General features: G+C 33.8%; 2 long non-coding RNA genes across 3 annotated transcripts in view; one reads left to right on the forward strand and one right to left on the reverse strand.

Annotated features, from left to right (window-relative positions):
• Nucleotides 1-145: 145 nt before the first annotated feature.
• On the reverse strand, nt 146-9,743 carry LOC114255508. Of its 2 annotated transcripts, XR_004962121.1 has the most exons (4): nt 9,615-9,743; nt 5,944-6,040; nt 5,773-5,868; nt 146-304 (listed from the first exon to the last, which is right to left on the reverse strand). It is a non-coding gene; the product is annotated as an uncharacterized LOC114255508 (long non-coding RNA). The 2 variants fall into 2 exon arrangements; XR_004962120.1 differs by lacking the exon at nt 146-304 and having other exon boundaries at nt 2,075-5,868.
• LOC118644316 overlaps nt 6,048-15,370 on the forward strand; it is a 59,869-nt gene continuing 50,546 nt past the window's right edge. The window contains exons 1-2 of the long non-coding RNA XR_004962119.1: nt 6,048-6,265; nt 6,472-10,118. This is a non-coding gene — a long non-coding RNA (uncharacterized LOC118644316). The remainder of the gene's footprint in view (nt 6,266-6,471; nt 10,119-15,370) is intronic.

Below are 15,370 nucleotides of genomic sequence, written 5' to 3' on the forward strand. Positions count from 1 at the left end.
TAAACCACATATTTATTCAATAGATTAAAATGTATATGTACATATATGTGTATATATATATATATATATATATATATATATATATATGCATATATAATATTTATACAATGTTCTGGCGAATACTTTAAACATGATATTAAACCAATACCTAACGTACATAAATGTTGTATGGTCTTGATATAATTGTCAAAAACAGAATTTATATGGAGAAAAGTTGATATAATAAATAATAGATAAAACTTCGTACGATTCGAATCAGATCTCTTTGTTCTTATGCAGAATCCATGTGACAAAACTGATAAGACTGCAAAGAGAGAATACAAAAGACTAGAAAAATTGTATTATTGTCAAATGTTTATTATTTTGTAATTGCTATTGTTATTCAACTTCAATTAGGTACCTTTCAAACATCAATTTAGTACTTATGCATAAAATATTTAAAAAAATGGAATTTGTGTATTTTCTTATATTAAATATGGATATTATATATAGAAAATATCAGTATTATTGACTAAAATAATTGAAATATTGTAACATAATTTAATGTTAATTCGCTATTCCTTAATTTCATATAAAGGTGTTTTAAGGGAGCTTAATAGTGAAATAACATGTATTTGTTAGGTTGCTTCGTATTTTTAGTAGAATCTATTCTTATCGCGCCAGCAGCATATGCAAATTACTATTCTTATCGGATTGAATGAGAATAGATTATATGGAGCGAATTAGATTATACGCGCGCTGCACGAATAAAAGTGATTTTCTCTCAGGCTTCCTTCGTCGATTCCGATACGAGCGCGAAGTTCGTCGGTGATTTGTGCCAATCAAATAGCACGCCAATTTGGCGCATTCAATCCACCGCACGCACGCGCGACTAAACTTTCTCGATGCAACTCGTGCGAACGTGCGAAGAAAGAAAATGCAGCCTGGCAGGCCGTCGCTCACGCAAGCATTGAAAGATTATCGTGTGAAATTTATTTGAGGGGGCAGCGAATTCGCTGGCATGTGTCAATCTTCGAACCTTGCCATTTCGTATATTACAGAATTTATTTTTTTATTAATTGAGATATTGTAGAAAAAAAAGCATGAAAGCGGATTAAATGATAAACCGCGTTAAAAGCGCATTATTTGTAATTTTAAGAGCACAATGATGCCGCCATTACGCGTATAATAAAAAAAAAAAAGAACACGATAAAACTATTGACAAATTTTTTTCTCACGCAAATATCCTCACGTGCGACATATCCTCGCGTAATAAAAAAGTACTCGTCAATTTGTTACTATCGCCGTGCAAGATCGAAACGTGTCACAATTTACACCATTCACCGTACGTTCCGCCGTTATGAGCTTTTCTAACGTGTCTGCGAAGAAGAAGGACGCTGTCGTCCGCGCGAATGCAACGAAAGATTATCGTGCGAAATTTATTCGATCGGGCGGGATTACCGAGGACGAAGCTTTCCTTCGCGCGTCCCTCTGTATTAGTGCCCATATACATACATGAGGAAGTTCATACACGGCGACAAATCAATCGAACCGTAACAACTGTCACGTCCTCGCAACGTAGAAAATGCATTATAATGCATATCGCGAAACGTGCGCGCGATTTCAATCGGCAGGCGCGAATTTATGGCGGATCGAGATCGCATTCAGTTGCTCTAAATTGATTTTCGCAAGAACAACAGAGTCAAACTGGCGCTATGGTTATAACTTTGCAAACCAGGTCACTTTGATGCCACGCGTGTATGCCATTGTTCCAAATTTTCTAGTATTTACAGGGTTATCTACGTATCTATGGGATATATTTTAGTAATGTTCTGTACGAAATTATTTAAAAATTACGCAAAAGTATGTAAAATTAAACAAACGATTAACTTACATTAATATAGAATTTAGATTTGTAATCTTAATAAATCGTCTCTAATAACTTTTGAAAGAATAGTGTATTAATTTAAAAAAAGTTGCATTATACTGCACTGCAAGGGTAAATTTGTAATTTATTATTTCATTAATTATGTTTTTCATGCTCGCTTGATTGTAGAAATTTAATTTGTCGCTTCATGATTTTTATTTATTAACGCTTGTTCAAGTCTTATGAATTTTCAAATAAAAATGACAGACAGAAATTTTTATCTCACGAATTCTTTGTTATCGCGGGTTCCTTCTCGACTTTTGTGACGCTCTGCGTCATTTGCTCCGGGCGTTCTTCTCAAAATGAGATTTTATAAACTCGAGCGCGCGATACTTTTATCACGGTATTGACTGATCACACGCGAAATCCAATCTACGAGAATCACGCGGAAGACTTTCTTACGAGTCTCAAGATGTAATCAGGGCGATCTCTGAACCGGCAATACTATCGATAAATGCACGTATGAGCTTTATCGACGAGGCTGTATGCGCGCGTTTTCTTACTACACGCCGCTATGTATATCCTCTGAATATGATGTCCCCGTACAGTATAACCATGCCACGAAGCATTCCCTTTGAAGTACATGCCCCGATCTCATTTTATGAGAAAACATGTGGCAAGGGATCTAATATTATCGAGGCAATAAGTATATCCGAGATTGCTCGCGATATATGCTCGTTCTCCTCCGGTGATCAGCGGTGAGCGTTGTAATAAGTATGCGGTAATTTCAAATTTTTCGAATAACCCGACGGAATTCTCGAAAAATCACTTGTTTCCGATATATGCGGCCGTGTACTCCTCCCCCACGGTGCAAACTACGAACGCAATTTCCACGTTCCAACCGTTTTATTTCCGCAATAACCTCCGGGCTGTTATAATTTTTCATCGTACCATTTTTTACGAAATTTTATAGATTTATCTATGCTGATTGAAACATCGAGATATTTCCACATTTTTGTGTACATAACGAGTATATACATCACACACATATACGTCGGTCTCAAATCAGTTTCGTTTATATAAATACTATGTTTAATCTATAGCTCTTTTTTGATTATATCATATTTTAAAACTCATCTTAAAAAAATCTTTTTTAAGATTATTCAATTTAAATTATTTAAATAATCTAATCGTAGACGAGTGCTGATAAAAAACAGTGTAAATAATTTCTTTTAGTGCTCTTTTTCACTGCATAATAATTTATTGCAATAATTCCAACTAGTTGAAGTGAAACACAAGAGTTACGTACGTGATTAAAGCGTTAATGAGAAGCTCTGTGCAAATCAAGACTTGCGGTAGATCGTACTATGCTGTTAGAATTTCCCATCTAGTTCGGATTACTCACCGATTAATGACAATTTCCCGAAATGAGTTAGCGAAAACTGTTAACCGACTTTTGTCATATACCGGCCGTACTAATTCCTTAATGTCGGTCAATTATTGGCCGCGGTACTCGGCAATTATATAATTAACGTATGCAAAGTTGTCTAATTGTGTTTGTGGAGTTAAATCTTTCATGTACAACGCAGCAAAATTACATGCAAACCTAATAGTTATTTTTAGATTTTCTTTAGAAAATATGACTAAAGTGTATGACAAGGGACTTAAGACTAAAATAGACCTAACAGTCAATGTAGACGGCGCGATAAATAAAAGATGTGCGAAGGGGAAATATGTAAGCAGCGGATGGCAGAGAAGAACCAAACACAGAAAGAAGACGTATTGTTTCTTTTATAGAAAGAAGGATAATAGAGCTCGCCTGTCAGATCAAGTTATGTCCTCTAACATGGATATAGAATGCCTTATATTTTTTCCTTCATCGCGTCAGCAATAAGAACGTGAATAAAAAGATCGATATATGTATAGTAAAGTTACGTCACAGATTGCGATTATACATATAGAGAGGAACGCATTTTTTACTTATAATTTTGTAATTTTTAAATGCCAAACTTTTTCTAATTAAAAGAAAACTTTTTGCGATGAAACTGTGAAGTGACGGCGTACAAAATACATAAATTATAAAACGTGAAAGTTAACGGTAACGAAAATGTTCAAGTTGGCGCGACAGTCAAATTTTCAGTTGGATAAAGAACGCGATTTTTGGCAATAGTGCATTAATTCCAGCCATTTCGCAGCAAACGAAGCGGCAGAGTTGAAATAAGAGTGAAAGGGGAGAGAGGCCGGGTGTTATAGCGTGAAATACACGGGACCCACCACGGACTAAATTGCCGTCGGCACCGCCTGCGGTCAGTGGCCCGAAGGCCGTTCTCGTCGTGTCGCATGCGAAGATCGGGGAAAAATAGAATGAGAACAAAGTGGTGCTCTTTATGCGTGTCCTACCGGTAAACACGGCGCGTACAACTGCATTGCGGAAGCGACGACTTCCGTGCCTTGCGGGAGCAAATGAATTCCATTTATCATTGTGCCGCGCTTTTTTTACCCTCGCTTTACTCTACGAGAGATAAGATATGGGTAAGTTAGAAGACTTTGTTGCGCTCATCCTTGCGTTCGTCATCTTGTAATTCGAAACTATATACAACTGTGTACTATTAAATTTTTCTATTTGTATACCAGATAAAATATTTTAATGTAATAAAAAAGTATATCTATGATCCATCTCTAATCACTAATACAATTTTGTTAAGTTTGTACAAGTATTTAATTGTAGGAAAATTAGCAGCTCATTTTCGTACATAAAGCCTACTTTAGATCTACTTCTGCAAGATAAAATTCTATTTATAATTTTAAGTAATTTTTATATGTTCTATTTATAATTAATTTATGATTTTTAATAAAATATATAATATACATATAATACAAAATATAAGGCACATATATAATTATAAATAGAATTTTATCCTGAAATTGGACGCGAATTATCAATCATTTATAAAGCAAGCTCAAGATCTCATTATAATTTTAATTAAAAGTTTATTCGAAATAATTTTGGATTATTATATAATAATTAATAAGAGCATTATAAATTGTCGATAATTTTGAAATTAAAAACTATTTAGGATAATTATATGAAATCATAAAATGCACGGATTTTAAATGTCGTAATGCACGCGACACTGCTTTCATTTCTGAGTAATATATCATGAAACTGTTATTGATCGAGCCGTGATATATTACGTTGTCGTCGAAACATTATGTTATCAAGAAATAATTAATTAAATTTGTCCTCTTTTCTCAATACTCGTAATATATTTTTTAATTTTTTATGTGTATTATTTTTATCATCGCGCTAAAAGTGCAGATAATGAAGAAAAAAAGTGATAATAATTTAGCGTTTCATGTGTTTGAAATAATTATATTATTACTTCGTCATCGTTGTTGGTTGCAAATGAAAAAGTAATTCTCTAAAAAAAGAATTGTACGCGCGCGTGTGTGTACTTCTTCTAAAATATTCGTTCTTACAATTCGCTGGCGTGAGTTATCCGACAGATACTTTTCACTCTGAGCCTTCTTTCGTGGCAAACGCAAAACTTCCGACGGCGTTGTTCCCCCTCATATCGAAGCGTGCATGCCGGTATATCGAGAATGACATGCCACCCTTGTCTTATTCGGCGGACATTTCTGACGTGTTTCTCGTGAGTTTCGTATCAATGATGGAGCACGGCCGTCAATTCCGCGATAGGAGAGCGCCGTGGGTAAGCAGCGATGGCTGCCATATCGAGTTTCCATTTTCCGGACAGGGTGCCTTACAACGTATGCCGTCGTTTACTTATTTAGCCGTTATTTCACCCTCTCACTTACCGGCCACCGACTTCGCCGTTCTCCACGGCACTCGCAACCGACCGACTTTTCCTTTGGCAGCTCAAGATGATACTCTTACTCAAGTCATGAAATATTTAATGACTCACCTTTTTGGTCGCCCATGTTATGCTTCTCCGTTTCTCCGTCGTTTCCGACCCGTCTTGTTCAGTGTCCCACGTGTCACTTTTGGATCGCACTGTTCACTGCAAATTACATTGCCACTGATTATCATTAAAATCCTGATTTAATATAAATACATGAAATATTTAATGACTCACCTTTTTGGTCGTCCATGTTTTGCTCTCTCCGTTTCTCCGTCGTTTCCGACCCGTCTTGTTCAGTGCCCCACGTGTCACTTTTGGATCGCACTGTTCACTGCAAATTACATTGCCACTGATTATCATCAAAATCCTGATTTAATATAAACAATGTTAATTCTTTCATTACATATATGCACATGTTTTTCCCTATCAATAGTCATACATCAAATTGTCTTTTGTCAATATTCTATTTATATAAATATATGTATTTATATAAAAATATGTGTAATTTGTTGTACATACATATATTGTACCTATTCATATAATGTCAGTTAAAGAAGTAAGTATTATATGTGTAATATATCATTATTAATTTTCACTTGTCATATTAACGTTATAAATTAACGAAAATCAAGTAAATGCAATATTTCTCAGTTAATTACGCCTGTATGTTTCTGTGAACCTATGCTGCCGTGGGTATTCTAGCGTGACACATAGTTCAGTGGTTAACATTAATGCCTCTTCAATTAACGGCATCTATTCCAGATATGTTGTATTCATTGAGCAACGCTTTGAGTCAACCGATAGTCCCGGGTGTAACCAGAAATTCCGTGTAATATCGCCAAGGGCCATGCATGCCGCTATAACATAACCATCCTCAAACGCCACCAATTCGATAACCCAATGAATATGTTGATGATAGAACGCATCTATTGTGAACAATTCAATCACCCATAACTAATAAAAACAATACATTGCGAAAGAAGCGTTCAGATCAGATTATAATTTGCTTTTGAATATTGAACCTGATGATGCATTTGGATTTAATTGCTCTATTTCAAAATGCAGTCAATATCTTGTAACTTCTTATAGTTTTAAATAAATTATACGTACATTATATTTTATCAGTCAAATGATTTTGAGATATATTTTTTTCTTGTTTAGATGCACATAATGTCTTATTTTCTATTTTGTGGTCATATGTTGCAAAACATTTAGATAACTATTGTAATGGGCAAAGATTTAATTGTTTTTTTTTGTAAACTACATGAAAGTGTTGACAAAAAAACAAAGATAATTCTAAAGGATATTATCTTTTACACAGAGAGGGAATTTTCTTTCAAAATTTACTCTTGAAATCGTTCTCAATATAAATAATATATAATAATTAATACATAAATTTAAATAAAACATTTTCATTTTATAATAATTGCAATTTTTGCAATATTACGCAATGTTATACGTTAAAAAAATTAATTAGACAAAAATGTCAATTAAAAAATATATAAAAATCAATTAATAGAATGATTGGTATGCATACACAGACGTTACTATATTGTATGTGTTTATTTAAATCTATTGTTAAATTTCAATTACTTTAAAACTGTTCTTCATATTAATAATTTTGTATTAAAACTTTATTTCTAATTAATATCCATGTAATTACAATATGTAGATAATATATTTAACGTAGCAATATAATACATAAGTATGTTTCTTTGTTACTCTTACGAGATAATAAAAATTACTTTTTTTGTGTATTTTTTTGGTTCTCGATTTACAGAGAATTTCAATTGTTTTATATTGAAGGCTGCGTTTCAAAATTTACTGCCAATACTGAAATTCTATAGTATAACATACGTAATGTGAACTATAGATTTTTAATACTGGTAGTGATTTTTAGAACGCAGCTATAATTGACAATACACAATTTTGAATCTGCATTACAATACATATTATAAGAAAAAGATTTTACTAAAATATCTAAAAATTCAGCTAAATATAGATTTGAAAATAATTTTTAATGAAATTTGATTTAAAAATTAATTATAAGCCAGCACATTTCTGGTGGTCTCTATTATTATATCTAAAAAACTGTTTGTAATATACACGTAATATAATATCAACGATTCAAATATCTTAATGCAAAATGTGAGAATTAATGTGGCAGTAAAATTAAAAGGATAAAGAGATAATCACGAGACGGCCAAAATACTGCGAAATTCGAGACATGTCTATGTTTGCAAGATAGACCTGTTTACCATTCGTAGTATTTCGTGAAACACGGCTTTACACAATTTCTTGAGCGTGACTGTAATTCTTAGGTTACACAACGCAAGCTCTATTAGCTTGCAACACATGCGCGTATGTCGGGTGCATTTGAGCAAAATCCGTTAGTTCAACATTCCGGGTAGTCACGTGGCGCATTTACGGCGTAACTTTCCAGATTAGATCTGGCGCGCTACATACGTCTATATCCACATGTGGATTCAAGAAAGAGAGAGAGAGAGAGCGTAGATAGAGGTCGAAGTAAAAAGGTGCCGCGAAAAGGTAGCGGTGGGCGCGTAAAGACGCTTTCGGAGAGAATATTCGTTGGTAAAGTTTGCCGGCAAAATGAAGTTGGTAAGTTTTTAAATTTCGCTGTGCCAACCCCGGAATATAGATCCTTGGGTAATCTTGCGCGAATGTCCTCGTGCCGTTCACAATGCTCCAGACTCTTCGAATTCGCAGCGACACTCAAAACTTTTATTCGCGCACATAATAAATCCTGAAATTTATTACATATAATAAGCGTATTAAATTTATTCGTGCAAGTACGTAGATTTTTATTATTGTGTCCAATTTTACGAGTGATAATATTATATTCGTTCTTCGAAATAAAAATACTGAAGGCTAGCTTACACTTTCGTACATGACATCCATGCATTCTTCGTATATTGGCTATGCAGAGTGATTTTTTTTTTAAGTACTATTTAATATTCGTATATTTTTGAACAAAGTTAATTTTTAAAGTTATTTTACGAAGAAAAATTTACGTAAACGTAAATATCGTCTTAAAGACTTCATTTCAGATACATTAAGCATTAAAGATCTTATTTAATTTTTATTTTTTCTAAGTAAAAATATATTTCTTACGTACATCGAACCGTTTTTTTACTGCTTAGTCGGATCAATTACACTGATAAACAGTTGTATTTTTCAACGGATTTTTGAGCTCCACAAAATTTGAAACAATTCTGGTATTACATTTGGCTTGGTGTACTGAATATAAACTGTCCACAGAGCTGCGTTTGTGAATTTCAGCTTGTAATTATTAATCTTTTAACAAAAGGTATACGTATGTATCAAGGTTATGGTCTAAAGCGCGGGAAGCAAGGATCACGTAGAAAGAGACGAGTAATAAAAAGCGAGCACTTCGGTCTTTTTAAGGAGGAGAGAGAATGCTGCTTACTTTGCGCTTTCTGTTCTTAACAATCTCATCCGTATTCACGTCTCCTGATTACGCTCGTAGACACACTCGGATACACCATGGCTTTGGTTATGTACACTGTCCGACAATGATTCGTTCCTAGACACCCCTCGCCGGATAAGGGAGGCGTTGAGCTTTATCGACCTAACGACAATTTCGCAGATATCGATAATTAGATCGATCAATGTATCTAGTGAGTCATTGCCGGGTGATGGCGCTATCTTGCCGCGTTTTCTTTATTACCCCGCGAGAAGTGCATTAGTGACGAGCAATTGTCGGGCGGTGTACGTACTCTTCGTAATAAAAGTAACGTATCGCTTGCGAAATGCGTGTGTATGCGTTCGTTTATGTACGGCCAACGGAAAAATCGTGATTATGTTCCGCACACAGTGGCACGCGATCCCCGATTATCAGGCAAATTCAGTTTATTTAAACTCACCAAGAGGAAAGTCGCGCGTGTTCAACTTTATTCTGTTGGCAGCAGTTTCGCTAGTCAACATTCAGGAGGTACCTACGAACACGACGCGCGCCACGTCCGACTACTTGCTGCTGATTTCGAACAGTGAGTTAATGATTCCTCCTTAATTCTAGAATACTCGGAGATATCGGCGCGATATTGTTGTCGGCGTGTTGACGATCAGTACGTTGCGCGCGAACGGCTCGCGTACGTAAATGTCCTTGAAGAGAGTCGCACGTCGCACGGGAGCTTTCTTGGCGATGGAGGGGGGAGGCGAGCGTTGTGGTGGGGAGCGTTGAAGGGGGGCGAGCGAGGGAACGACCGCTCCGGACTCACTTCGCACTTGACGCGTTACGCTACCCGCTTGCGTTCGCATATTTGTTAATAATTCCCGGAAGAGAGTTTGTTGCGGAGCCGGTACACTGCGGCAACGCGCGCGGACATTCGGACACAGCCCGAGGGGCCGTCTCCGTCGTCGCTGTAACGGTGCAGTATCATCATCACCCGACCCTTCCGTCCCTTTCACCCCCCTCCCGCCGAGGACGAAGAGGTTTGCGCTTAGTTGCGGCTTAATGTGCGCCCTTCTCGCAAGGCGCACGTCGTCGCGCTTCGAAGTTCGCTTATGCGATGGTGCGGGTGGTTAGCGAACTTAAAGTCAATCTTGGGTTATGCAAACGCTTATGCTTGGTAAAACGCTTGCTGCGGGCGAGATTCCGGTAACTCGCCAGAGAGAAGGCGGGTGCGGGAAGGGCGCACAGAGAGAGAGAGAGAGTGAGAGAGGGAGAGAGGGGGGAGAATTGGCTGTGATATAGCGCGTTTTCGAAAGTTAAGGGGCCCCATCTGCCAGCGATTTCGCAGACTGACCGTTCTAACCTAATCTGACCATAGCTCCGGGGGTTATTGATGGATTTGCATAGTGAGGGGAGGAAAGAAACATCGAATAGACGGCGTACACGGTGGTCTTAATTGGATCGAATTGCGCTCCGGCTGCGGTTCACTTGCTTGTCACGTATTGTGCGCGTGTTACGCCGACGCATATCATTGTTATAGGTCGATCGTTACATGCTCCGTTGTACGTGTAAGCGTACGATTTTTACGAGCAAATCGAATTCGCGTAAAAGCACGCCGCGGAGAAAACGGCATGAGTATGCAGAAGTGAGAAAGCCTGTTTTGATATTTATGACAGTATTTTGCCATATTTTTCGAGGCATTTATTGAAACGAAACTTCTATATAAATGCAACTTCTTTTTTAATGCTTATACTCTTCCCTTTTTTTTTTCTTAGTCACAATTTATCTCTTTTAGCTTGAACATTAATAATAAAATACTATCTTTATTTGTTTTTTATGTACCAGAGAAAAGTTATCAATATTGGCATATTACTTTATTTTTAAATGTATCTTAAACAGTTAAAAACAAAACTTTGAAACTGCAGTTTTATATTAGAAAATTTTTTAGATAAGATAACAGTTTTTAAAATTTTTATATTTTGTAATAATTATTTGATGCTTATATAGATGAGCCATGAATGTAGGAATTTTATTCCTTCAATTATTTAAGGAAATTACGTTTTTATCACTATTAATACATTTTTAGAATTATTACAATTTAGTTTCTGAGAAATAAAGAATGCCACTTTGAAGGCACATTCAATATTTGGTAACTTTCCTTTATAATAATACGAGAATTTATTGAATATTTTTTTGATATCTTTTAAATCAGTTTAAACGAATTGAATTAATATTATAAAAAGTATGTAATTGCTTTATCTTTAATGTGTATAAATTAACATCCAAGTGTTATAAATTTTCATTTTCTAAATGCATTATTAAGATTTGTAAAATTATCTAAAATAATTTTTACTGTGTTGCTAAAAATATATATAATAAAAATAAGTTCTTGTATTTTAAATTGATTACAGAGAGAAAATAATTATTTTAAAAAATTATGTAATTAAAAGTAATAGGCTCTCTCTCTCTTTCTCTTGTAACTTTGCACTCATATTTTTCTTAAAATTTGCGAATTATTTAATCACATAAAGCATACAATAAATGACATTATAATTTGTGCTGAATTAATACGCTCAATTGTTTTTAAAAAAATGATTCATTTAATGAAAGCTGGATTTAGTTGAAAAGCGCAATAATTTATTCGATGGATTTTGGCACGAAGCAATAAAAAATTTAATTGATTTTACCGCGTTTTCCTAGATCTCCTAGTTTTCTTCTAATTTCATTATTATTGCTAATATTTTATTATATTATTCATGTTTTATACACGATAAACTTGACTATAATAAGGGACTTTTATGCTAAGGGATATCTTAACGAAGCAAATTTCATAAATTCATAAATGCGCACGTGTTCTCATTATGTATTTTATTTCGTTAAGTTAAATAACGCTATTGTCAGAGAGAAAATGCGAAAACCCGGTTACATCTTTTTATATTCTTTTGCATAACATTTGATAACATTATTATTTTACAAATTGACATTTCGAAATGTTTGCTACTTTCTTTATACAATATATTTTTAGATTTTATGTTTGACCCTATTATTTTGTGTAATTTTCTAAACCGCGAAAGCTACTTTGTTATGTATCTTTAGGGATTACGTTTTTTGTTTGCTAAGGCACATTCTAAACGCAATTCAGATTTAATTATTGAGGAAAGCTTTAGCTGCACAAACATCTTCTATGCAAATGTTATGTAAAAATTTTATACTACATATAAAAATTACAGATGAATAAAATACGTGAAAACAATTCGAAAGTTAGGGTAATTGTGATTGAGATTAAAAATAAGAAAATTATGAATTGCGAAAATAGAAAACTCCGAGAGTGCATTGAAATGATTAAGAATTAAGGAAATTAAAGTTATGAAAAAATTAATATACTTTAAATTATAGATTTTTTATATTCTTTGAAATTGACGATTGAGTATTTTACTCTTTAAAATTTTTTTTTTTTCTTTGTTTAACATTTTACTGGTGTCGGAATTAAAAACATGCTAAATTAAAGAGATTATTTTAATTATAATAAATCTTTATCTAAAAATAAAATTAAAATTTGTAACATACATATATAATATTGTTACACATTACGTATTAAACGTAACTATTTGAGGATGTATTCCGGTTTGGATTTGCGTTCTTTATCTTTGTTTAATGTTTGGTGGACTACGAGGATTAATATTGCATTATGTGCGTCATGTATGAAACAGAACTTGAATTACAATAGAGTAATGTTTGCATTAAGAAAAGTGTTTAAAGTCAATTATACGGTTTTAATTTTTTAAAATGAACTCGGTTAAATGCAAATTACACTGTACATACACATTGCTGTTTAATAATGAAACATAATTATGAGATAATTTCGACTTTCAAATCGAATAGCGCCAATTTCGTGACGGTTTGTGGTCGATAGACTGTCCGTTACCATGGGACACGAGTGGTAAATATCATTCGACGTAAATAGGTCAAGCCATGTGACAAAATCAATTCAAGTGATACTTAATTTTTTTAAATGTTTTTTTGTATGTTTTAGTCTTTATATTTTTTTTTATCGACGGTCTCGGCGCGGTTTCAAAATTTTTCTCGAGTTACATGTATCCGTTGGTTGTGAGGAGGAGTGTGTACTTCGCGTCATCGCTTCTGCATCGAAAAGCAGAAAGGGGCTGTTGGTTGTTCGTGACAAGGTACGCCCAACAAGAAACGTGATTCCAATTGAAATCTTCGGCCGAGCTTCTCGCGGTCATTCGTCTTTGTCTTGGAAAACGCGAGTCATACGTAAAAATCGAAAATCCATCCTATTTTTCTCGCTCAGTTTTCGACATTTAGACATAATTGTAACAACAAGCGTTTAAACTTTTCGCTTTCTATAAGAAAATATCATTTCCACGTGCATTTTACTGACGTATTTTAATTATCACTAAAAAATGTTACTTTGCTAACTCAATTTGTTATAATCGAAAAATAATTAGATAATTTTCCCATAACTAATAATCTTTTTCAACATATTTAATTTCTTTGTTTAGATATAAAATTTCTTTTCACATTGTAATTCTGAAAGTGTGAATTTTATATCTTTATGAATAAATATTATTAAATAAATTCAAGGCAAAACGTGTCCTCTCTCTCTTTCTCTCTTTCTCTCTCTGTTTTTTGTTATTATAATTCTTATATAAAATTTATGGATGGATAGAGAAAGAAAGAGTATAGCAGTACAATGTCAACTTAATCGATTTCTATTGCGTAATTTTATGAATTTTGCTATTATACGTACGCGTTATTATTAATAGTTCAAAGACTGAAATACATATTACAAAGTTACTATTTCAATAGATTAAATGCGCGTTTATCGATTTCGGCATTATGCACAGTTGGCTCGCAAAATGATGCCGATTCCACGCGTCACCGAGCGTTAATCACTTCAACCTGAATAAAATTACGGGTCGTTTTGTGTGGAGCGTCCGTGCGCTGAATTGTGCACCACTAATTACCGTTGCGTTCTCGCCGTTGTTATCCAACCATGCGGCGGACGAATACGTGCATTTATCTCCCCGGTTTTAGCTTTGCGAATCTCTTACGAATAATAGCCGGGGAAGACCGTCGTTAAAATATAAAACAAATGACACTGAACGAGTAAAAAGAAAGATGAATTCCCATTAAAGATATTAATAGATTTGAATCTTAATTGCTTTAAATGCATACTATAACATTCTACAATACTAAAATATAAAATTTTAAATATTCCTCCTGTGAATTAGTTAATTATTTTATATTAATGAGTATATGTTATTACTAACGTTATACTTATGCTATTTAATTTTAACAAGTTTTTAAATTTTTAATAGGGTTTAAGTAGGGTTGATAAAATTTGATTTTGTGCATCCAGAGGAAATATCAGGAAATATGGTTTATACATTATTTTATTTATATTATAATGCAAAAGATGTTTTAAATGTTTTCAATGTTCTTTTTTACATCAGTGAATATTAATTTGTATACTACAATGCGTTTATTTTAGTCACAATGATGATATTCGCTTTGCGTTGAAATGTTGGCAGCTCAATAATTCTAGCATTCGCGTTATTTCTAGCGTCTAATTAGCGGATCATTTAAGTCAAGCTTCGCGGCTGCAGTCAACAATGCGTCGCGCGTCTTAAGCTTTTAACGCTTTGATGCGCGACTCCAATTTGGTGAATCTTCCGCTTTTGCTGAATGGTATGCCTCGATGAATCTCGTGGCAATCAAGCTAATTCCTCTTTTGCGAATGCAATATTCTGGTATGTAACGCTAATAAGGCCGCTGCAATCTCTGGTTATTTTAATTGAATAATCAAAATATGTCGTAAACAAACCATATTTCATGAAATATTCCGCATTTATTTAGTAATATATTAATACATTAATTTTATTTATCTACTTTAGCTTTTTATAAATTTATATTTATATTTTCTATCTTTAAATATGTATCGATTACACTTTTTATTTCTATTGATCATAGATATTTTTATATAAATTTAAATAACAATTTATAGAAGCTTTAATTAAAATCATATGTCTCAAATGTGTACGAAAATGTTTATACGTAATATTATTTTACGGATGATAAACGTATTAATATTTTGCACCATTTTTTAAATTGCATTTTTGAAATAAGATAAAAAGAAAAGTTTGGAAATTAATTCAAGCTGAAAAGAATCAATTTTAAAGAAAAGCATATAAAAGAATTTTATTC

Source organism: Monomorium pharaonis, chromosome 2 (assembly GCF_013373865.1).
Source record: "Monomorium pharaonis isolate MP-MQ-018 chromosome 2, ASM1337386v2, whole genome shotgun sequence".
Lineage (NCBI taxonomy): Eukaryota > Metazoa > Arthropoda > Insecta > Hymenoptera > Formicidae > Monomorium > Monomorium pharaonis.